This window comes from Anser anser, assembly GCF_964211835.1.
Source record: "Anser anser genome assembly, chromosome: 3".
Classification (NCBI taxonomy): Eukaryota; Metazoa; Chordata; class Aves; order Anseriformes; family Anatidae; genus Anser; species Anser anser.
The window spans coordinates 86,344,565-86,369,414 of record NC_139722.1 but is presented as its reverse complement, the minus strand read 5'-3'; the positions used below and the strand labels follow the sequence as shown (position 1 = coordinate 86,369,414).

The 24,850-nt window shown below is 37.9% G+C and overlaps 1 protein-coding gene across 1 annotated transcript in view; it reads right to left on the bottom strand.

Moving 5' to 3' along the window:
- The window catches only part of LOC310898120 (uncharacterized protein), a 515,041-nt gene that overhangs the window by 138,558 nt on the left and 351,633 nt on the right, over nucleotides 1-24,850 (bottom strand). The window contains exon 7 of the mRNA XM_083832600.1: nucleotides 6,151-6,300. The gene's annotated coding sequence lies outside the window, so the exon portion shown is untranslated. The remainder of the gene's footprint in view (nucleotides 1-6,150; nucleotides 6,301-24,850) is intronic.

Genomic DNA, 24,850 nt, shown 5'->3' with positions numbered 1-24,850 from the left:
TGGACTGAAGCCTAACCTACAGCTTAATGTCTGAGGCCTATAGTCTTCTCAACATGAGGTAAAATACTTTTTTTTTTTTTTTTTGGTCTGGGCAGAACTAGTTTGAAAAGATATCATTGGCAGGTCAACAAACAATCAGTAATTTTATCAATTTTTTTTAAGACAGTCCTTGAGCAAGTGCTAGTGGTTATTCCTTCTCCTTGCAATATCTGGAATTTACAGCCATTTGTAAATCAAACAGAAGTCCATAATGTTAGCAGAAATGATCAAAGGCCTTCTTCTGCCAAGTTTTGGCTCAAAGGGTTGCTTGATTATTCAGCTGTGGCACATCCTGTTCATCAGTTCTGATTATTTACTATTTTACCATTAACCAGTTTATCTTCCTTAAGACATACATCTCTGTGTAGCTGTGACATACCTAAGTAAGTAGAGCAACCATTATGAATGGGGTCTCCAAAGGCTGCATACCAAATGCTGTTGAACAAGGTATGTTTGAACACACACGGTCTGAATTAAATGCTATAGTCTGGAAAAGAGATAAAGATGTGCAACAACAATTAAACTGGAAGGTCACAGAGGTCATGACCTTCCTTTGAAATCAGTTTTGTTAACATTAATAAAGTTTTCAATATCCTCATATACCTGGTTTAATAGATCAGATAGCAGTGATTCTGGGGGATTAGATGTCCTAGGATCATATATTTTAAGGACAGTTTTGTGGTTAAGGTATGGGGCTGCTTTTCAAAAAACCTGACATTTCTCCAGACTCATGCTACAGACTTACCTTGAGACCTTCTGTAAATGATCTGGTCTGAAAACCTGAGATTTTCCCCAGTGGATAAATTATTTCTCTACATAACAGATGTATAGTTCGTCTTGACTCTAACACCTCTAACAATACTTTCAAGTACACATACCCCAAAATCATGGTCTATTTGTGTCTCTACACCCACCAAGTGATGAGATTAGTTTAAAAAAAATAATAATATATCAAAAGTTTCAAAGATATTATTGGGGGAGGTTCTTTTTTCTTGCCATTACATTTTGAATGTATAATGTTCATAAATTCAAGGTTTTCTCTGAAACCAATAAAATGAGGTTATATTTTTCAATGGCAGCTTTCTCCTGCATTCCTGTGGATCTGAAAAATTACATCAAGTCTTCTTACAAACATCCCCAAAAACTTAATAGCAATGAATAACTTTCTGTTCCCAAACAGTTCACCTCTTAGCAGCTGTGTTGGTACTAGAAATGCCCATTACTTTGGTGAACATGCAGATAAACATTTGAGATGACAATGCACTGCTAGTAAATCATACCTAATAATCTTGCGGTTCCCTGTAATGGGCTTTGTCTCAGATACTTGACATGGCTTGGCAGTATTTCTTCCTTCACGAATACCTAATGTGGGAAAAGTGTAGAGCCACCTGGGAAAGGAACCAGTCCTAAAGTGTCTCTCTTTCTATAAGCTCTTTTTGACCATTTGCATCCATAAAACAGAAAGAGGTTACTTTGGAAGTGTAGGCAGATTATGGCTCTGAAGCTTCTGTCTTTCCAACCAGAGCACACCTACAAAACCTGATTTTCCTCATGAAAACTATATGTGTTATTGGATGGAAACTCTGATGCTTTCATTAGCAAACACTTCACAGTGCATTAGCCACAGGTCCCAGGTAAATCTCCAAGTTAACATTATTATTTGATGATAGATTGCATGTCATTATAAGGAATGTTGTGTTAATGCTCATTTGAGCATATTACCAACAGCACTAAGCACTGTGATCTGTTACCAAGCACCAACAATATTTATATCTTAAAGTCACTGACAGACCACTCCTGCATATATGGAAACCTCCCACAGCTTCAAAATGAAAACACTGGCTTATGGCTTACATTAGTTTCATACTGTAAGAAAAAAAAAAAAAAAAAAGAAGAAGAAAAAAAAAAGCGAGGAAAAGAGGAAAAGGCAGTTGGATTCTCCCCAGGATGTCAGCGCAGATATTGAGGCTGTTGTGATGAACAAGTAAACTACATCAGACAGAACAGTCCACTGCCAAGAACTTGTATGCATCTTTCCAAACACATTGCAGCTATTTTAGAAAGTTGTTCCTTGAGATTCATTTTAGCTGATTCCTGCCTCTGGAGTCCTTCTGGAAGTTAGGCATATTTTGATATATTCTCGAATCTCATTCTGTGTGGACTTTCCTCAGAATATGTTCAAGATCCCTGGAGCAAACAATGCATCTCCATTCCCAGGCTTCCTTTTTGCTTTTCATTTTCATGGTGTTTGAAAACAAAGAACTTCATTCACAGACCACAGCAAAAAATCAGGTGATTTTTAAACAGTTTATTTATCCAGTTTACAGGGTTTTTTCCTGCTTTAATTTTGTCCTGTAGGTGCTCAGTTCATTATTCCATTATCGTTTGCAATTATATGAGTAGAAAATTTCAGTCTTCTTTTTTTTTTTTTTTTTTTTTTTTTTTTTTTTTTTTTTAATATATCTTGCAATCTTTTTTGCGGCCTCTGGTCTTCTTTCATCTCCTGTCACCCTTTTATCCAAAGGGCTAATCTCAGAAGTAACTGTCTCAAACCTTTCGTCCAGAAAGACTGTTGAAGTCTGTAATTTATCACTTCCCTATTATAACCACAAGAGCAGTTCCAAGCAGAACAATCCTTATCTCATTGATAGCTACTTTGTCACCTTGTGGCTCTAAAGCATTCAGATATGGCATTTGGTACGTTAGCTGCAAAAGGCTTCAATGGGATTCTCAAAAAATAATTTTCTGGTATTTTTTACTGTTGTTCCTTGACATTAAAATGCTCAAATATCTTTTCAGTGGTTTCACTACATTTTTTCCAATAAAGAGACATCTTCTGCATCAGTTTTCATATCTTCCTGGGCAGATTTTTATGAGTTTGGAGCTAATCCAAAATTCAACTTCTCTGATGAACAGCAAGTCTTGCCCCATTAAGCTTCAGTATTAACATCAACGCCTTTCACAACCATTGTTTCTCCTGTATGTGGCTGTGGGAAAGTTAGACTTCTTGCTAAACTATTGGAGTTGGTGGCTTCTCAGTAACTATTTTACTGCAATCCATGTCTAATCACAGTATACCCAAGAAGCTTAGCGGTGTGTTGTAGCAGACTGCAAATTAGCTTGCTTTTCCATTAAAATACTCTTGGTTTATTCTTTCCTGTGTGTTTATAAAATTGACTGGCAGAACACTTGGGCACTTGTGTGTTTTGTTTGTCTAAATGATTGATATTTAAATGGCTTTAATTGCATTCATTCCACCTTTCTATGGTTGAGCTAGTGTTTATTGCATATATTTTTAAGATGTAAAAAGAGCAAATTCATTTGGAAATCAGAAAATTTTATTAGTATGTGTCAAGGTGGTTTGAATTTCAGAGCTGATCTTACTCTCTTAAATATGTATTGTGGCAGCATAAGTTTATAAAATATATATAGTCCTGTGAAAGTACCAAACTATAGCCAAACTATATTCTTTATAGCTAGAGAATTTTGCTAGAGAAGTCTGTAGCTAGTATCGAGGCTACAAGGATAAACCTTGTGTAGATGATGAAGAAACATAGAAACACTGTCAGGAGAGACGGATTACACTGTTTTAAGGATTAACCAGAAAGAAGAAGGGGGGAGAAAGAGAGAGAGAAGGACTTAACAGCACTCTTCAGAAAGTCATTAATAGTCTTTCCCATAGGCAATGGTAAAACCAAAACAGCTTTCGTCACCAGCTTAACAAGATGCAGGCATTTAAATATCCTTTCTCCATGACTGTGAAAAGGAATTGGCGGGCCATCCAATATCTTTGATTTACTTGCAAACTGTAAGCAGAAAAGCACTGAGCAAGCTATTCCTTATGAATACTGCTCATGATTAAATTAATCTTCATATTGTTTAGTGAAGTACTGTGAACTGATCCCAACCTTCTGAGTGCATCCATGATTTGTAAGGAATGGCTGAAAAATGTGACAAGTGCTATTCCTGTTCTGGATAGCAAATACGCCTTGAACAGTCCTTATTTGATATTTATTATACATAGTTATTTAGGTTATACAGTGTTGTTTTTCTAGTATATTCATTCTTAGTTTTCCTTTCCAAATGAACACTTGAAGCATTGTTAACAGGAGAATCATGACTAATACTCTCATTATCAGTTCAACCCCATAATTCCTCACAGTGAAAGTCCTAAAAAAATGTTTCTATTTAATTGCATATAACCTTTGCAAAACTTCCAAAATGGTTTGTTCTTTTACACAGAACAAAAAACAGCTCTAGATTAGATTTGAAATTGGGCTTGGAAAAGCAGTATATATTTGTCACTAAACACCATTTTCAGACTAAAAACAGTATCTGGATCACACACCTATGGAATATTTTTTATTAAAGTAGTTTTTAATGAGGAAAAATTAAATCATTTCAAAAATAACCTTCTTTTGTCCCTTTTGTAACAGCAAGAATTCAGGCAATAAAGAGAAGAAAATCCATGGAACAGTTTACAGCTGCTTAGGATTTGTCTAACTTTATTTAAAGGGATAATTGTATTCTGGAAGGAAGAATAGGACTGAGTTTCTTCTATTGTAATAAATATTCCTCTAAGGTCTGTTCTTCCTCTAGCCATCTCACCCATTAGTTGATGTTGTGACTGAACAAGCACTTAGCTACTGCTATTATGTCAGGGTACACTTATATTGTGTTTTCTTTCTTCCTCTGATAAACTTGCCATACCAGACATTTTCTTCAGTAAAGTATATTCAGTAGTTTCTTTTCAACATGAGCTGAATAATTATTGTCAGCCATATAAATAGAAGTGGGCAAGAGTAGCAGTGATGTTATTTGGTGCTTAAAACATCTCAAAATCAGTAGTACAAGATGGAAGAGGAAGAACATTTCTTTTAGCTTAGTTTACAGGCATTGACTGCATGTTTAAGTGGCATGTCATAGCAAATCATACAGAGAAGGGGTAAAATTTAGGTGAAAGGAAGAACTACAATAATAGTAATGATGGAGGTAAACTGTGGATGCAGCTGGGCAAACTGATTTCAGGAGAGCTGAACAAGAGTTTACAGGCAAAGCAATTTCTTTGTGCTTTACAAACAGTTATAGGCATGCCTTGTAAGCTAGGCCAGTGTCATCCTTGATAGCTTAGACCAAAAATACAATGAATTCTTGTATTACCTTGTCTATACACAGCCAGGATACCTGATGCACATCATGCAGGGCTACCCACCCCGACTTTGTGTATGTGTGATTTCACTGGATACAGTGGAACTGAGCTTGCACACTTAGTTTTCCATCCAAGACAAATATGTAAATTTAAAGTTATGTACTCCACAGTAATTCACAAAATTTGTCATTGAATGAACAAAAACCACAAAGTTGCTTTGATAAATATCCTTGCACTTTGTTTCACATATTATTACAATTTAATGTTGCCAGCTTAGATCCTGAAAAATACCCCTATAGTCCTCTCACCTTAAAGAAATTGCATAGATTATCTACTAAATGGATTGCCTATTTTTCTCAAAGCCATTTATGATGTCTCTGCTACTATCTTTTCTGCTTTTGCTTTTGTCTGGTATCTCTGTCTCTGAACTGTTGAATATTTTTATCTTCCTATTTCACTCCATTTATATATATTTACAATTCATCTTTTTGATTTTAGTAGCCATTCCTGATGTATTTGTCTTGGTTTTGGATGAAGTCTGTTTTTCTATTAACATTTTTTACATTTATTTTTTTCCCTGTCTTTTGTCTTGTGTTTTGTGTGTGTGTTTTTTATGTCCTCTATGTAAGATAGGGCAGTTTCATTTCAGCTGTTAGATCAGCCCCAAATGCCTAAACCAGGTATTTCCAGATTACTATTCTCATCTTAAAATCTAGTATATTACACAATGTTTAAGAATAACACTGCTGCAGAAAAAAAAAAAAAAAGAAAAAAAAAAAAAAAAGGATGTTGATGCAAAGCACTCAGCACTAGGGCTATTAAAAACGAGACTTTTTTGCAAATGGTCTGTCTGTAGTCCAAGTCAGTATTTGACTTCTTCCAAGACGGAAGGCTCCAGGACTACCACTTCACCAAAGGAAGTAGTGCCACAGAGGAAGTAAAGTGAACTGGGTCTTGCTCACCTTAGAAGGCAGCTGCCCTTCAGCTGTGGATTTAAGCCTCGGCAATGCTAACACCAGTGGCCCAAGCAAGGTTAGGGACCTCTGCATCATCCTTCTGTCTCAGAGGAACAGGAAAGCCTGGGACATTTCTTCCATTGCTGCAGATGTGTACTGGAATAACAACACCAGTGTTAGACCTTGAACTGCAAAGGACTTGTATCATGATGTATCAGAGGGCCATGCTATCCCTCTGTCAAATCCTAGAAACTGTAAATGTGAATTCAGAAGATACAGATGAAATTGTTCTAATTAGAAAGTGATCTGCACTGAAATGTGAAAGGCATTTAGACCTTATTTTCTCTGTCAGTGAACTGAAGGGAAGAAATATTCAGATCCTGAAGGGGAGAAAATGCTTACCAACAATAACATTTTATCAGGCTGTAACCAGAAATGATATGCAGCCATCACTGAGTTGGGCAGCGTGACTGAGGCAGAAATGTTCATGACAGCACATTTGAGATCAGGTGCAAGCTCCTGTGCTGTCACCACCTACTTCTGGTCTAGTGCCTGGCTGGCTGGCATGGTAGCTCTCTGTCATCCCTTGGGGCAGGCAAATTTCCTATGAAAACCCAGAAGCCTCCAGGGGTCTGTTTCTAAGGAGCAAAGACCAGGCAAAGACAGGTAAATCAGTGTCTAACAAGATGGAGAAATCACGATATTTAACTCTTGCTGAAGTCAACCTAGATTCACCTTTCACCATCCCACATTCCTTTGTAAATCCAGTATGAATCAACATTGCTCCTTTCCCAGTTTGCACCAAAAAACAGAGCTGTCACTCTCCAGCTCATTTTGTAAGCAACAGATAAAAGCAAGATTGTACACAAACTTTGCTCAATGTGTGTTTATGGATTTCAGAAACTAAGCCTGCACAAAGTATTTCAGTAGTTTCTGATTATAGATAACAATATTTAATTAAAGATCCCATAAGTGCTGCTCCATTCTTTTATTATTATTATTATTAATATTATTTCTCTACCTGGTGTGGGATAACTTCAACACTAAATGCCTAAAGGCTAATAGACTGAGTCCACCATTTCTTCCTTACTTTTTTTTTTTTTTTTAAATTGAATGCAGCCTCAGTTAAGTGACAAGATGACTGAATGAATCACGGTTTTGCAGTCAGGTCTGGTTTGCCTGGCATACTTACCTCTCAGCTGCTTCCAGTAGCTTGAACAAAATGTAAATATTTAGCAGCCCTGTTGCACAAACAAAAGCCTTTCACTTGCTTTGTCATGCATCATGTACCCAGCTGTTTCCATGTGCTTAAAAAAAGAATTAATGCACAAGCAAATGGACTGATACAAACACTGCAGTAACTTTAGTTGATTCTGCAGCTCTCTTTATTTTGGATATCAGATTAGGAGCTAAATCTAAGTGCTGACATAAGAACAGAGAAGTCTGGCTCAGATTCCCAAATCCCTTCCTCTATCATCTGCACATTGTCCAAGAGCAATCAGGGAAAACTATACAGTGCACTACCTCACTACACTCACTACCTCACTTACCTGAGCTAGTTTCAGACTGGAAGAAATGAAGGCCCATCAGCTTATGTCTCATGGAATAATCAGCCACATCATGAGGCAAAGCTTGTTAGCCAAAGTGCAACTACCACACAGAGCTGCTATTATTCCTCCAAGATCAAAACACAATCTAATGTTGAATCTCAATAACGTATAGTACATGCAAAAGTCCCAATGATTTTTTTTTTTTGAAAAAATATTTTTTGAAAAGGAGTATCAAAGTTACTCAAGGCTTTGAAGGAAGCAAAGAAGGAAGCCAAATACAAATTTAAACTACCAACTACCAGTGAACAGTCTCTTTTTCTCACACAATGAAGTCTTCATTCATGACTGAGGCTGTAAAATGTCACAGCAACACCAAGAACTGATAACAACAGAACAGTGGTAAGAACAATGACTTTTATAATCTCTGGCACTGGTTGTAAAGATTCCCAAGACCAAATTCCCCGAAGACAGCTTCATTCCCTTACCAGCTACTCTTGTCCCTTTCCCCCTGGGATTTGGTGTTCATATGCCATGACCCTGAAAAAAGAATGAGCCCACTGAATGAATGAGCATAGGCACAGCATGTTTCTTCTGCTCTTGACTGAAGAAAGATAGCGTCTTTACTGGTATTTATCACTACTGTAAGTGAGGGAAGGAGGTGTCAAGGGGAAGATGCCCTTAAAATGCTGTAGGAGAAGGTTTCTAATGGCACAAATGCCAATTCATTTTAAAGTGAAAGTTAAGCACATAGTTGCCTCTGGTAATATTCTGCATGTGGAAAACACCCTTTTTGAACACATTAAACATGACTGTGTGAATGTGAGAGCAGAGTAGAAGGTGGAGAAGTGGAGAGAAGGGCCAAAAATGTTATTTTTCATAATTAACCCAGTGATACAGACACACTTTGGTGCCCAAGCTCTAAAACAGTCAGGGTAATTCTGATCAAAGTTATATTTTGACTTCAAAATGAGTATTTATTCGTTTAAGCCATGATTAGAATTTTTTTTTCCTCCAGTGCAAAAGCATTGCTTTAAGCATTGCTTGATGATTATGGATGCAAAATCTTGTTCAGAGGCTCTAAATCCTAATGTTTGGAACTGAGCAGCCTGAAATACATTTTGAGAATTATATATGTAGTCTAAATATGTTTGTAAAGGAATAGCAATTGCAGGAAATGTCCTCTGTCCTCCACATATGCTGTATTGCTGCAGCAAATACTGCCCACTCAAAGACAGGGTTTTGAATCCTATTCTCGTCGTGTGCTGTCAGTTAGAGCAAACAGGGGTTGGACTGAAATTTGCAGAAAGAGGGATGTGAATTCACACCCAGTGGCATTCTGTCTGCTACAGAAAGTTATCCCTAGTAGCTGGTCTGCACTTTACAGATGATGATGAGACTGTTGCCTGCAAGTTGAATGGTTCTGTGTTTCTTAGTACGTGGAATTGTGGCTGCCATTCCTGGAGACAACACTCTAGCTTTCAATATCCTCAGTGGCCTTTTAATATGTACAGCCTGCACACAGACCTTGGAAACCTCCACAGGAAGCAGAATTGGGCCCTGAGTCATTAACAAGGCAAAAAGAGGGAGGTGAGAAGTAGTCTCAGTCATCTCCATTGACCAGGTGGAAGGGAGCAGCATCTTGGACAAGAGCAGACAATAGATCTGAGGGAAGTCAGATGGGAGACAACTGCAACAACATCTACATTCAATCCTTTACATGTCAAAACCTACAGCTCCTACAACCCCCTGCTGCCCAGGAGCTCATTCCAAGCACCCGGACTACTCTTCCAGTCCTGAGTCTGTACCCCAAAGTGCTTTCAGCCAAGCACTCCGCCACCCAAACCATAGCACAGAAGCAGCAGGAGCTGAGGGTCTGACATGACGGAGAAAGCTGGAGATGAGGTAGAGCTTGTGGGCACTTAGGAAGCTCAGAGCCAAGAAGGTCTGCAACAGGTTGAAAAGATGAATGCTGGGGAGCAGCAAGAACTTAAAAAGAATCAGACCTGGGCCTGAAGATGATAATAGAGGGAATACTAGTAGGATGTCTGGAACAGGCAAGCCAACATGGCAGGAGTGGGTAAAGAGGGGAGAAAGCAGGAGTATAAATACCTCTTCTGTGGGTAGATAAGGAGCTCTAGGAGAGAAAGAGATGAACGGGTAGAAACTGGGTACAGGAGATGTGGTTATCTGGACAGCACTGAAGGATCTTGCCAGGACTGGGAGTGAACGAAGGAGATGCAGGTCCTTATGGGGTATGAGTGAGGGGACAGAGCACTGAAGTTGGCACTGCCACCAAATCTCTCATCAGATCTCTGCCGGGTATAGGATGCCTAGTGTCTATGAGATGGAAATGTAGAATATTAACTCTGTCTGCATAGCCTCAAATACTGAGTACACATGTACAGGGGAGAGATACGGATTTTTAAAAATGTTCAATTTTAGAATGAGAAATCAAAACTTCAAAATGTCAAACAAAAATTCAGTAAGAGTTATCTTTGGATTACAAGAAATACTGTTCTTGGAGTTTTGCGTTGAAATCATATGGGATTTTGATTATCATATTGAATATGTATATTTCAATTTTTATGTTTGTTATTGTATTTCAAACCAGGATTTAATAATGACAAAGCCAACATGAAGGCTTTGTCATTTGCAACTGATTTAGGAGTTGCCATTGCTCTAGTATTTGCAGCTGATTTATGAGTCACCAGTCTAACTGCTAACTGGCTGAGAAACAAAAATTGCTTTGGTAATTAACATTTTAATTATTCTGGTAACAAATACATTTGGTAACTGATGATTGGTGAACTATAATGTGATACACTATAATATTAAAATTTATTCCAATTTAAAATAATTGCTTTCTATGTGGTGTCTAAAATGTCATTCCACTATGGGTCATTTTAGCTATGAGGATTCAGCATTTCAGAAAGAAAAGTTTGCACTGAAAGTAGCCAATCTAATTTAATTTTAACAGGCTTCCTACAGGGAAGGGCAATCAACACAGCAGCTGCAGAAAAGGGAGTGTCTTTTCTGGGTGTCTTTTGCAATAGGAGTACAGACATTCAAAAGCAAGTGAGCAAGTGGAGCTGAAGCTACTTTACACCTTCCCACACTTACAGCTTCTGAGAATTCGAGCTCTATTCCTGATACTCATGCTCTTTCACAAAAAAAAAAAAATTTAATTTAATTAAATTAAAAAAAAAATCTTAACACACTGAAGTAAAAACTAAGATGATAAAATTCAGTTTTTACACAACCTCTTTAGCAGTTTCTTTGACTGCATTTCCTGCCAAAGGTACTGTAAGCTTATTGGATTCCAGATTTCTAAAATATGTTTAGAAATGTTAACGTGTGTTAATTGTAACCATCCTACAAATGTTTCTACCCTATTTTCCCCAGAAGTATATCTTTCTGAGTCTTTTTAGCTTTCTTTGTAGAATACCCTATGTAAAGAGAGCTCTTACTTAAAAAATACCTGTTTTACCATTTATTCTGCAATAACATCAAACTGTACATTGTCACAATAAATAAAACATCTTTTTCTCTTAAATCTTAACTAAGAACTTATCAATATAGAAATAAATAACAAATCTTTTTTTCTGCAAGTTAAGGGATAGTCAAGTTATCTCAGCTGAGCTATCTTCAGTGCAGTTGGGTAACAATGAATTTTGTGATCTTGAAACATATTCTTTGCTTCTTTAGCCACAAAACAAGTAGAGTCCTTGATAAGGAGTGTTTAAAAAAGTAACAAGAGTAACTGCTTTTTTTTTAACAAAGGGACTTATTTCATCAGGTCAAATCTCAGCTAAGGTTTCTTCTCCATGTAAAATCAGAGATACTTATCTAAATGCTGACATCTTACCCAGATCCTAGGACCCACAGAGATGTCCCTAATGATTCAGAAGCCAAGTCTTATTCTGTAATGAACTGCACCAAAGATTTTGGCTAGTCATGTAAAATTAACAAAGGGTCCTAACTTCAAAGGTAAACTCTATATACTTTATCTAGTCTCTGTACAGATGTATGAAAGTCTTCATCGAACGAGGAACTAATTCATTTCAAAATGACCAAGGTGGATAGCCACAAATTATTTTCTAGTGCCCTCATAAGACCTTACTCCTAGAGACAGGAGAAGATTACAGAACCTGTATGATACCTTACTAAGAAAGTATGGGGTAGAGTAAATTTTAGTCTTAATAAGCCAGCGATGTTGGGCTATCAGCAAAAGCAAATGGCAAAGGTGATATTCATCCTTTGGGGGAAGATAGCAGACATGATCATTCAGAGTACCTGACTTGATAAAACTCTCCAGAAACAGTCCCTGCAAAAGACTTAGATTTTACAGGACGTAGTGAGAGGTCCTGAGGGGAAATAAAGCAGCTTTTATGTACATTTTTATATAAATTACTATTATTATTTTAACATACAGTCTTAGAACTACAGGGCAATGACAAAATTACATCAAAGTTCCAAAAACAGTGACATTTCACAGATGTGCAGTGGGCCCCGTGAGAAACTGGAAATCTACCAACTGCAGCAGATAAATTTACTGCTACATTTGCACTTCTTCCCTTTCTAAGTATAGCTAATTTCACAAATATTGCAGTAAAGGTGTCAGTTCTGTTTAATATCTTGACTGGAAGCAATTCTCTGCCACAGTCTTGCATTCTACAACGTCCAACCACACGACAAAGTTGAACACCACTGTTTATGCAGATATACGGAGCCATGACTAGAGAGAAACATTTGACAGGAGTTGATAAAAGGATGACTGAAAAACTAATTCCATGGCAAGCATTTGCATGAGCCCACAACCAGTGAAGTTCTAACTTATCACAGTAAAGTCAATGCTTAGGGTTTTATGAGGCCATTATTTTAATATTTTTAAAGGTGATTCTGTCCTTCTGTTTCTTGTAATTATATTTAGATTTACGCAATATATGAAAGTTAACAGTTAAAGCAATTAACTACTGACCCCATAGATCTACTACACATTTTAGGAATATGCAGAAATACTCTAAATACTCAAAGAATTCCTGTTCTGGTAGGAATTTTCCATAACAGGCTGAATTAACAGCCAGTAACAAACAGCTCTGTTCTTAATGCATTTTAAAGGCTACTCCTTCCTCCTTTCTATGGGTACATCTAAAACAATTAAAATGAATAGACTTCTGTGTCTATTATCTCTTCAATACAGCACATGAAACTTTTATATTGAAAATCTTCATTGTGACTTTAATTACTGCCTGCCCAGTCCTTCTCTGAATGTTCTGTTAAGTAATAATAACTTGGGAAAACCTATGCAGCTTGTATTGCCAAAGGCCAAAGACAATCAGTAAAGGAGGATGGAAAATGACTTGTAAGTTCTGTCACTAATAATACATAATGGCACAATAATTACCAGAATGGGTGTAGGAGAAAAAAAAATTAAATAGCAAGAGAGATGTCCTCATGTACAAAGATCCAGTAGAAGCAAGCAGGCAACCTCCTACTAAATGTAAACTAAAATAGAAAAAAACATTGCTAGCTTCAACTAGCTGGATTTAAGAGCCATATTTCTTGTTATGCAGAAATATACAGACAGAATAATTCCACGAGACATGTCTTAAAGGAGAGTTACTGCATCTGTTTTTTACAGGTTCTGTTTCACCTGTTCTTTCAGTAGCTTTGAATTTCCTGCTTTGCTTGTGGATAATCATCCATTCTTTGAAACAGACTAAGAAATCCATTATATTATCTTGTAATTTATATATATATGTGTGTGTGCGTGTATATATATAATATATCTATATATATTAATTTATATTATTATTAAAAACTAATTTGTATAATAGATACCTAAAACACTGAATGGCCATCTACCAGAAAATGCACGTCAAAATAAATCTCTAAAAACTATGTAGGGTTAGACAGGTTTTTTGCATAACAGGTTCAGCATACGTGTAGACTGCAATCACAGAGGTGACTGCAGTTTAGAATAACTATGGTATTCCAGCCAGCATAGGTCAATTTGCCTCACACCTGTGACAGCACTGGAGGTATCCTGAAGAAGCATCTTTCTAGACTTTTTCCTCAAGGAAGCTTTACCCCAATTAAAGTCAGGTAGTTACCAACAGAAAAGTGTTTTCCAGATAACTGAAATGCTCCATGAAATATATCTGCTTTCTACATAACCTTTTTTCCCCTTGAAATATTTTGGATTAGACTTGTTGTCATGCTGAGTGGTGGGAGTTGCAGCCAGATGAATCCTACGTTCATTCCGTGCTGTCACTTAAGATTGCATACTTCTGCCAGAGGCATTATACCCTCCATTTTAGTGAAGAGAGACAGTACATCTTGACACTCTTTTGGTCACTGAGCAGACAGAAGATGAAATATAGCTCTGGACCATGCTCTGAAGAAAATAAGAGCAAGAAACTCACCAACACTATACACACTGAGCAGTTCAGTGGCATTAGAGAATCTAGAAATTTCCACTGGCTAACAATGTCCGGCTGTTCTGTTTTTTACCCTCAAATTCTTTATTTTTTTGCCATAGGTAAATGAAGAAAAAATTAATTGAAAGACAATCTTCTTCTCCCAAGTCAGTTTCAAGTGAATTGTTTTGCCTATTCCTTTGATTTACATGACTAAAGGCTCTCTGCACTGGCCAAAACACAGCGTTATATGACCATAAGTGAAGCAGCCAACAGCCTTACACATTTAGCATGCCACTATGTTATTTAAGAAACTCAGTAATACTAAACTCTAGGGCAACACTGGGAATTCATTAAGGCTCCCCAGACAAGCCTCCCTGTCATGATTTCTTTGTCTAAAGACTCACATGGGGACAAGACTTATAGGCCAGAGACTATTCTGCAGTTAAATTGCTATTGTGTGTATATTCTTCTTTGCCAAACCTCTCCGTTAGGTATGGGAAACCTTGTCATGCTGAGCTGTATCAGAATAGTTTATGTATTCCTATGTTGTGCTGAGGCATGAAACACTGACTTTTCTTTGACAACATAAAGGATAAGCACTCTTCATCATACACTGTCAGCAATGTAATCTTAATATTGACTCCAGTTCACAAAAATATAGAGTATATACGTACCCTTCCAGAATACAAACAATCTGATACCATCATTATGTATAAAGTTAAGTTAATGCCGGGTCTGATGGACCGATAAGTAAACATAAACTCTGCTTTTCCAGCTTACGGTACAGAACATATTAAAGAGTGTTAGCTTGATCAGGTCAGCTTAAACAGTTTGCTAATTAGCTTCTTTTTGTGTTATGATATTAATTCACTTGATTATATCTTGTCCTGCATATTTAATTTACATTATTTGCTCATTTGATTCTTGTCAACAAAATACACAAAATGGGAAACCTGTATATTCGGGCTTTTCTAGCTTGATAACAAGGTTTACGATCTAGAGTCACATGGAAAGTGGATGTTCAATTTTGTGAGTTACTTAGCATTGTTCCTGTAATATAAACCCTGTCCCTGCCCTTATAATATACTTTTGGCTTCAGATATGGCCAGAAAGCCATCTGACCCTTCCTCCCCATTTCTTAGAGGTCTCTACAACTCCATATAAACCTGTCTTTCCTGTGGTTTGCCTTCCTCTCAAAACAAATTGGATGGAGCCAGCTGCCTCGGGTGCCCCTCTCCAACCTTCCACCATTTGATCCCTCCACAAACAACTCATTGGCAACTCTACATGAGGTACTCATCTCAGAGCTACCTGCACTCAGTAAGAGTCTCTGTACTTTGAGACCTGTAGCTTTATCCAAAAAGCCATTGTAACCATAGAGAGCTCCAGCCTCTGTACTTTTATCAACTCCAGTAACTTTCCAACACCCCAACGTGGTTATTTGGAGGTGACTCACCCAAAGCTACTACCTTGCTATTCTGCTTGTCTTTCTCTTTTGTTTGTTTATTTTCCTCATTCGAGTCAGTGTATTTGGACAAGGAAGCTAACATAGCTGTACAGTGACTGTGTGTGACATGGTTTATAAATAAAACTATTATATAGAGCAACCCCACATCTGTGAGAGTCTCTAAAAAGATACCACCAGACCTGAGGACTTATTAAATTAAAAATAATTTAAAAAAAAAAAAAAACTTTTGCTTTTTATATTAGAGGAATGTGAGATGCTGCAAACCTGACAACACCACCTATTCTCCCCAGACCTCTAGTCCGATGGTGACATGAGCAAAGCAGAGGGGATGGATCCAACAGTTTGCCTCTGCTGCAATTCCTCCAGCAGAAGACCTCCATCTCATATCAGAAAATAATTCCATACAGAATGAGGACAAGATACTGTGTGCCTTGTTTTTTAAAGTCTTGATGACTAGGTAGGTCCTTCTGTCCTAAAAAAGTGGTCAAGTTAAAATTTATGTAAATGTAGCAGGGATTCACATAACCATCTCCAACCACATTAAGACAGCTTACTACATAGTGTAATTGTAGGCCAGTTTAGATCTCCTGCTATTTAATAGGACTGTGTCAGCCAAGAGTCCCTAAGTCAGCAGAAGAAAAGAGACAAAACATTTACAACTACCAGGCAGAAAGTGTTCCTTCTTATCCTTCACCAATTTCAATGTCAGCTCTCAGTAATGCAGAACTGGGACGGACCCCTCAAGGCATTAAATTCCCTGTTCTTCATCAATCCCTGAATAGTTTGTATGAAATAATTTAATGATTAGTCTTCTGGTTAAATTTTTCAAAAAATGATTATGTTAATTACTTGTGGAAGTTAATTTTCCTACATAATTAATGTCCCATTGAAATCTATAATGTAGCTGTTTAAGAAATATTAGACTATATCTGCCAACATCATGCAAACTTCCATTCAGTTTCTTGCTTTCTAATCAAACAGAGTTTTAATTAGGTCTCAGTGAAAAATATATAATAGAAATAGGAAAAAAACAATGCAAAGGTTTTTGTTTTTTTTTCTTTTTCACTATTGTAAATAATAAATGGATGCTCACTGTAAATTCAGAAGCTCAGTCTGTTTACAAGCAATTACAAACAATTCTCACTATGTAGCATGATAGCATAGAACTGAACCAAATATGTTATTTAAAAATCTTTTTTTTAAGTTTATCATTGTCAGTGAAAGTCAAGGAAGATATGTTCTGCCACAAGCACCTCTGAAACAGGATTAGTTCACTTAGGATTTCTCACTGGGTGCCTCCCATTCTTTTGCTGAAATCTAGGGGAATAGCTTTGCGTTAAAATTTGGCTCTTTAAAATAAAAAATATTTATTAGTGATATTTTGCTAAATATATTCTATATATGAACTAAGCAAGGAGTTTATCAAAGTAAAACCAACACATCTTCTAACAGGATTTTCTACTACTTGTTGGATTTGAGAACTTAAATCCAAAATTCAGGTCCCTTATGGCTTTAATGGCCCTAGCACAAGTTTTGTTTTATTTGTAATGAGAAAAGACTACTGACTTAAAAGAATTTGACCCTTCTGAATCAGCAGTGACTGTGGAACATTAAGATGGAATTGTAGCTTGGTGCAAATCAGTAAAATGTATTCATTTGGGCTTCTGAATATTGGTTTGGGGAGTTCTGGTTCTCAGTACTTTGTACAGCTGTTTCATCAAATATTTAACAGGGTTATTTTCTCTTACTTCCAAGAATTATTTTCTTTTGTCTCAGGATCCGCTTTATTGAATCCTTAAGATACTGCTAAGTATCTGCAGAAATCTAGGCAGAGAAATATGCTAGGTATTGTGATTCTTTTTTCTTTCTCTGGTCTGATCCTTGAAATTTAAGGAGGCAGCTTCTCCCCTTTACATCAGGCAGAGCCATTACCTTATGTCACAGGGAAGACACAAACATTGGTTTCTCACATTTTTTACTTTGGTTTGTTGTTCATTTGCTTTCTCATCTCCCTCTTTTGTCATTTTCTAGACTGTACACCACCACTCAGTCCAAAAACCTGTGATCACTGTGTAGGCACAGAAATAACACAACTGGTCCTGAGCAAAGCCATGTAGCTCTTTCTACAGACCAAACAGAGTCTTTAGTCAAACTTGGTGGGTGGATATATTTAAAGAATAAAAACATTAGAGTGTTGACAAGTACACACCTTTTTTTCTGCATCTCTGAACCATATTTTCTTCCCTTTGTCACAGAAATTTTGTGTCACTTCTCGCTGTTTAAAGGAGCATCTCCCATTCCTTCCCGTAATTCGTTGCAGCAAAAACATTTCTGCAGTTTTCTGCACAATGTGGACTGACTGCTTTGTAAGCACCACAGCCTGATCAATAACACTCACTGATCTCCAGAGGGAAATACCTAGAGCACAGGCTTAGAGGACTGTACGACAGACATTAAAACTTTCAGCTGTTTATAATGTAGCTCCTTGGGCACTTTCTCTTTGCTTCTTCTTCATTAAAAAATATTGTACTTTTTGGAGGCCCTCGTAACTGAAATTTGGGTGGAGGCATTTTCCTCAAGCTCTCAAAATAACCCCCTCACCACAACCTCTGATGTGCGATGGGAACTTCTGCTCCAGAGGCTGGAGCACAGCTAAAAGCCATGGTGCCAGAAGCTGAATTCTACCCCTCACGGTGCAGGTATACACATGTGCTCACACATAAGCACGTAAGCATCTTGTGTATGAGGCACAGCACGTGTGAGCATCTGTATGTTACTTCTGTTGCTTCAGTGATAGAAAATTATACACCTAGAGCAGAGCTCATTTTCCACTTCCAAAAGCAGTACAATAGATCACCTTATTACTCTGCCATAAATTGAGTACAGGTTTCACTGTGATTCCTTGAAATGCAGACAGCCTCTTTCACTCACAAATGAAACAGCACACAATGCCTACCAGAGCTAATACTCCCACATATGAGTGTAATGCTTCAGTAAGTTGAAGAAGGAAGCTTGTCAGCCTTTCCTAGTTGTCATTAAGCTAAATGAAAAGTGCAGAGATACTTGTTTAGCATTCTGTCGGTCTTTGAATACCAAATGTTTTCCCTTCTAAAAGTTTCTTTTCCTTTTCATTTCCTTGCTAGCAGCACAGGTAGATGTTTGACAGCCTCTCTTTTGAACGTGGTGCATTTCACATTTCTCCTCTACTCACTCTGCCTCTGCTCTCCTGTGGCAAACAAGGCCAGAAGTTTGGACCAGAACCTTTTCAGCCACTGAGCTGCTCGTGTAGTCCATCCCTACTGGAAAGTCTAACACAGCATATGAGCAGGCTAAAGCAAGACTACCTGGCTCCTACACAGTACATCTTTTAACCCCTGGGGCAAGGCACGTGCTGGGAGAATAGCTGCAGCTATTCCACTAGCTGGCTGGTGTGCATACTGGGGCCCTAGCCCTAGGCAGTGCACTTTCTGGGCCCCAGGATTCTTTAATTTATTCTGGATGCTGGATTGGCTTCTAGAGCACAGAGCCAAAAGTGGCTCTTCTGCTCCATGTATTCCTATACAGCACAGCAGAGAGCACAGCCGCTGATTAGGGGCTGTTTGTTTTCTGTCTGATAAATTGTAGTCTCAGCGAATGCCATCCTTCCTAATTCAGCAAAATCCAGCTCCTAGATTCAGCTCCAGGTATCCCTTTAACCATAACTGCTCTCTGCTTTCAGTCTTTTAAAGAGATGATCACACATCATCTGGGAAAAAAAAAAAAAAAAGAAAAAAAAAACTCTTTGTGGGAGTATGTCAAGACTGTTCTGTGCACTAGGAGGAGAAAGAGCTGAGCCAGTCAGCTCAGCAACAGTTGGATAGTTGGCAGCTGCAGGAATGCAGGAAACCCGCCATCAATCATCTGAAAAGAGGGAGAAGACGTTGCAGTATCCAGGCCACATCTTACTGCTGTGTATTAGATTTAATAGGAAGGTGAAGAGCAGACAAAATATCCTTGTCCATGGTATAAATGAAAGAAAGAGCCCTCTTCATAGGGGTTGCAGAAGGCAGCCCCCAATAGTGATGGCATTGCACAGCTTTTCCCTGCACAGCTTAGCAAAATCAATGGAGCTGGGTTCCTCCTTGCCTGCCCAGCCCTCGTCAGCCATCCCCACCCCTGGCACCTCAGTCACATGCCTGCTTGCTGACTGCATCTTTATATGCAATAGTGTAATTTCAAGTCCCTGGCATGCACTCGCAGGATTTGTAATTGTATTTGCAAATTTGGGGGCAGCTTTTAATTGCAAAAAATATATATGCAATCGCTAGTGTTAAGAAGCAAACAGCAACTGTTCTTATTGCCAGCTTTGTGACTGCAACATTTGGAGTTTTACTTCCAAATGCAGAAAGGAGTATGTCCAACCTTTCAAGGGATAAAGACAACTCCAAGTCATCTTGTTCTAGCATAGAATTATTTTGGTGGATTGAACTGTGTCCTCCACTGTTTGGTGGACAGAACTGTGCCTGGAGTATAGTGGTTTAGAAATGGCTAAACACAGCAAACTACCAGTATCCTGGACAAAACCACACATCACAAAATACCATGTCTATCATCTATGGATGGTGATCTTCTACCCACTGTTTTTCTTTCTTGTTTATCCACCACACAGATATGCTCTCCGAAAATCTTTCGACATCTTTTATCAAACATTTCCTTTGCAAAAAAAAAAAAAAAAAAAAAGGAGTCATATTTCTCATCTAATTCAGAAAGAAATGTATGGTACATCAAGGTCTTACTTTTGTTAAAATGGCATTTTCATATTTTTCATATTTAGAGCAATGGGTGTGTCTGTAGCTTTTTATGCAGGTGCAGACAGAAAGAGCGATGCCTCCCTCTCTTCCCCACCCAGTTTTATTCAATTCTCATTCATATCTGCTCAGTAGAATAAAGCACTTTTCAAGGTGTTGTAATATAGCTCTTCTCTTTATCTTTATAGTACCACACTCCTTTTATTTGGTATTAATACCTCTAGAGGCTTTAAATAAAATCCATCATGTGTAAGTCAGCAAAAGGGAAGACAAAATGAAAATATGTAAATAAAACAGGACAATTTATTTATTGCCAGAGCATGCCAGATGTTGAAAATAACCTGCTGCCCTTTCATGCTAGCTGACTTGACAGTAATCTAGAAAAAAACATCCAAGTGCCAAGCAATTCATTGGTGAGTGAATGTTTATGTCAAGGTAGACATACTATCACCTAGGCAAGTGAAAATGTCTTCGGCATGTGATATTGAAAACTACCCAGACCAGCAAAAAGAGGTCTTTAAATTGGAACTAAGAATTCCAATAGAGTGTTTAAACGGATTTTTAAATGGACTACAATTAAAGCTCTTCAGTCAGGAGGGTCCAGTGGAATTATTTTTTTCCTTAATCCTGATGGCAGAAGTAGTTCAATATTGCACAGTGAGTTTGACAGCAGTGGTATATAAATACATTATTAATTATGAATGCTAAAAATCATTTAGTGCTGACCTATTTATCTTACTGTTCCCTTGCAGGATAACTCATGTCTCAGCTGATGATTGCTCCCATTAAAAATCAATAATGTACAGTTAGATTTCATGTCTCTGCTCATCCTCCATATGGACTTTTTCAAGAACCTGTTACAGCCACATCAACTTTTGCCTTTTAATTCTGCCTTCTAGAATTGCCTTTTGAGCATTTAGCCTTAAAATCTCACGGTTCTTGCTCCTTGAGGTATTTCAATGCATTTCCACCACAGGCTTATCAAAACAATGAGTCCGTCTGTACTGAAGCATACCAGAGGTGCCTGGTACATTTTCTGAGCCTACTGGTGACCACAGTGGCTGTGTATTGATCACAGCAAAGAGGAAATCAAAAAGGCTAGATCAACTAGCAGCCTCAAGACTGCAGCCATCTACACCTATGGGGAGGGAAAACTACAGCCTACAACGACCTACCTTCTCACACAGTACCCTTTTCATTACAGTCCTAGGCTTCTCCCATAAAGATGTTCACCAAATTTGGACTTGACAGTCTTTGATAAACATTTAAATATCTTCAGTCCTTTCCAATTTAATTGTCTGTGGGTTTTCCTTCAACTATTGCTACCACAAGAAGGCCCCTTTGCAGGCAGTTCTTAAGTCAAGAGCTTACACACCGAATTAACAACCAATTATTGCAAAAGTAGATTTTCTCTTGTCAACACAAATCATTAATTGCAGTGGGTGTGCTATTAAATCATTAATGTTCTGGAGGACAATACAATCACCTAAATTTCCCACTTTAACGCCTCACTGCTGACCAACCAGATTTACAAGTCTGCCACTGAAGCATTTGCAAAGTAATCAAGGGGCTCGATCGCAGGAACCATTTTGTTTTCTGACACTCATTCTCCCACTTACACTCTTTCTAACGCTGGCACATTTTCTTCCACATTAGCATATACAGGACGTATCTGCTGACTTCTTCTAAGAACTAGTCTCTTACTTAATTTTCAGTTTCAAAAAGTGGTGAATTTGCAGATTCTTCTCCATATCTAAGGCAAGATTGACTGAAGCTGGCTCAATGGGCTACAAAGTACATTTTCCTTCTCTAGCACAGCTCCTTTGTGCTGCAGGAAAATCATTTCCTAGGAAGTCAGGAGGCACACCAGCACTGCCTTCCCGTAGGGTGATACACAGGAAACAAACACCATCAGTTACTGCCCTGAGCTCTCCATGGGCAGCAGTTGCTGTGGGGAAACACAGGCTTTTGAGATGCAGTTTAATAGGAAAAAGAAGTAACTGAAATGGGAAAAAAGGAGGGAAGGAAGGAGGGAAAGAGGGAAGGGGGGAAGAGAGGAAGGAGGGAAGGAAGGAAGTCTGTGAAGAAGTATCTTTGCAATTGCTGCCTTGTCTTCTCTTCAGTCTGAGGTCTTTCCAATTATTGCATAAGTGGTTGATGCATAACTAAGGTTAAAGTAAAGCCAGGAAATCTGATTCATTGGTGGAAGTTTAGAAATTCTTCCAGTAACTAATAGGCAAATGCAGTAAGAGCTCTGATGCTTTCTTTTCCCCTCTTAACAGGAAAGAAAGAGTGTGAGGCAAGGCAGAAGAATGAATTTTAGGATGCCGGCGTAGGATAAGATTATTTCATAAATGGTTTGCTATTTTGCTTTACCTGCAGTAGTTCTGCTGCCTTTAGCACTCTGAAAATAGGAACCATAAAGATGAAAGATAAGCAGAAAAGAAACAATGCTCAAGAGGAAAAAAGAAAAGGAATGGGATGAAGAAGATAAAAAAAATAGGAATGGGTTTATTAGTTTAGATTATATATTTTTCATTATAAAGTTAATTCTTGCATTATGTGTTTTTGCACCTTTGCAGTTAATGCATTGCTTTCAACACTGTTATTTCCTTACAATGGTATTCAAGCTATTGCTTATGAATCTGGTATTAACTCACAACTATTCAAATTGTGCATTAAGAAACTGGTGTTAAAGTCTTCCATTCATACCAAAACCGATCTATTCTGGATGCAACAAAATGAAAAACAAAGGGTATTCAAATGGATTTGAGAAAGCACATTCTGTTAAGTGGAGCCCCTACTGCATGGAGGCTTTACGAGATGATCATGATGTCTGTTAAGCATTCTGCTGTTAAATCCGTAATTATGTCATTAGGCAGTTGCTAAATGATGGTGGGTTTGAGGATTTTTGCTGTTTTCTGCCTGCTCTTACCTGAAGTTGCTTCTTGGCTGTTAAAATATCTAGTCATATTATGGAGTTGCCTGTGGACTTCTGTGCTTCTTGATTTTTAATAATGGAGTTGCAACCACAGCTCTTCAATTCCAAGTTAGCCTTATAAGCAGAACAAGGAACTAAAAAGTAATGTAGATCTACTGCAAACTAAACCCTAGCATTCCTCGCAAACGGAGAGCCCTACTCTTTGGCCTGTCCTAATCCTGCAATCTGTAGGAAAGTCTCTCACTTTTGGTGTTGTTTTTGTTGTTGTTGTTTTTTTTGTGTGTGGAGTTTTTTGCCCTCTGACATTACTTTCTGAGCATATGAAAAGCAAATCACTTTAAGTGCTGTGTTACCATTACCTCTGATTAATGTTACCATTACCTATTAAGAGTGGCAGTTGTCACAGAAGCTGGCTTCAGCTCCCACTTGGCCATAGTAAGCAGCAGATTACTCATCAACTCTGAGCATTGCCTACGGCACCCTCAAGGCTTGAGCAGGGATTAAAACGTCCTCTAGGGACAAGGCCCATCTTCTGTCATTTGTGGCTTTACCTGTAAAGCTGGTGGACACTTGACCATAATATCCATGGCTGCAGACCAAGGTGGCCCCAAAGGAGTGATAATGGCATTTTTCCTATTTACCAGGTACAGCTGGCAGTCATTTACTTTCAGTCACTCAGCATGTCACTGAATGAGAGAGACCTGATGTGCCTATTAGTGTTTAAATGCAAACTGAAAAGACAATTTTGTAGAACTGACAGTATCCATATCTAGTGGCAACCAGATTGCTGCTGTGACAAAACCAGCAACATGCCTTCAAGAAGACTTTTCTTTCTCTACAGATATAAGAAGTTTTCATTTTCCACTAAACTCCATAGCGCACTAAGCAGTTGAGACCATTGCTCTAAATAATCAGACAATTCCAGTTATTTGCTTACCAGCTGCACTCATACCACCTAATTTAGAAAGAAAAAGAAAAAAAAAAAGAAAAAAAAAGAAGAAAAAAAGAAAAAAGAAAAAAGTTTTCCTTTTCTTGTGGGTCCCTGTTTTTTCTGCATGCTGGGAGACATAGATGTCCCATGTCTAGGGAGAGGTGACAGCAGTGAATTATAATAGGACTACCAGAAGAAGGAATGGTTGAAAGAGCAAGTTAGTCTACGCAGCTTGAGGACTGTGCTATTCTAATATGCCACTACTGTAGAGCTTGAAGAGACAGGGAAATGCAAGAAATTCACAGGCTGTAACCTCGTAAGACAGACTTAGTTTTACTGATCAGAAGCATCAGGAGAAAGAAATGTGAAATCTGCTTCAGGAGATATTCACAAGGTCTCCATTCTTCATTCTAAGTCTGTCATGACACATGCAAAAAGCTGACGTTTTGTTCTTATTTGCATGACACTGTTCCAAAGGCAGGTTACAGCAGCACTCTGTAGCAAAGCTGTTAATGCAAGTAATTACTCTTAGATGATAAAATCTCTTTTATTTCACTATACCTTGAGAAATGCCCATTAAAAATCTCAGAAGATTCAAAAATTAAAA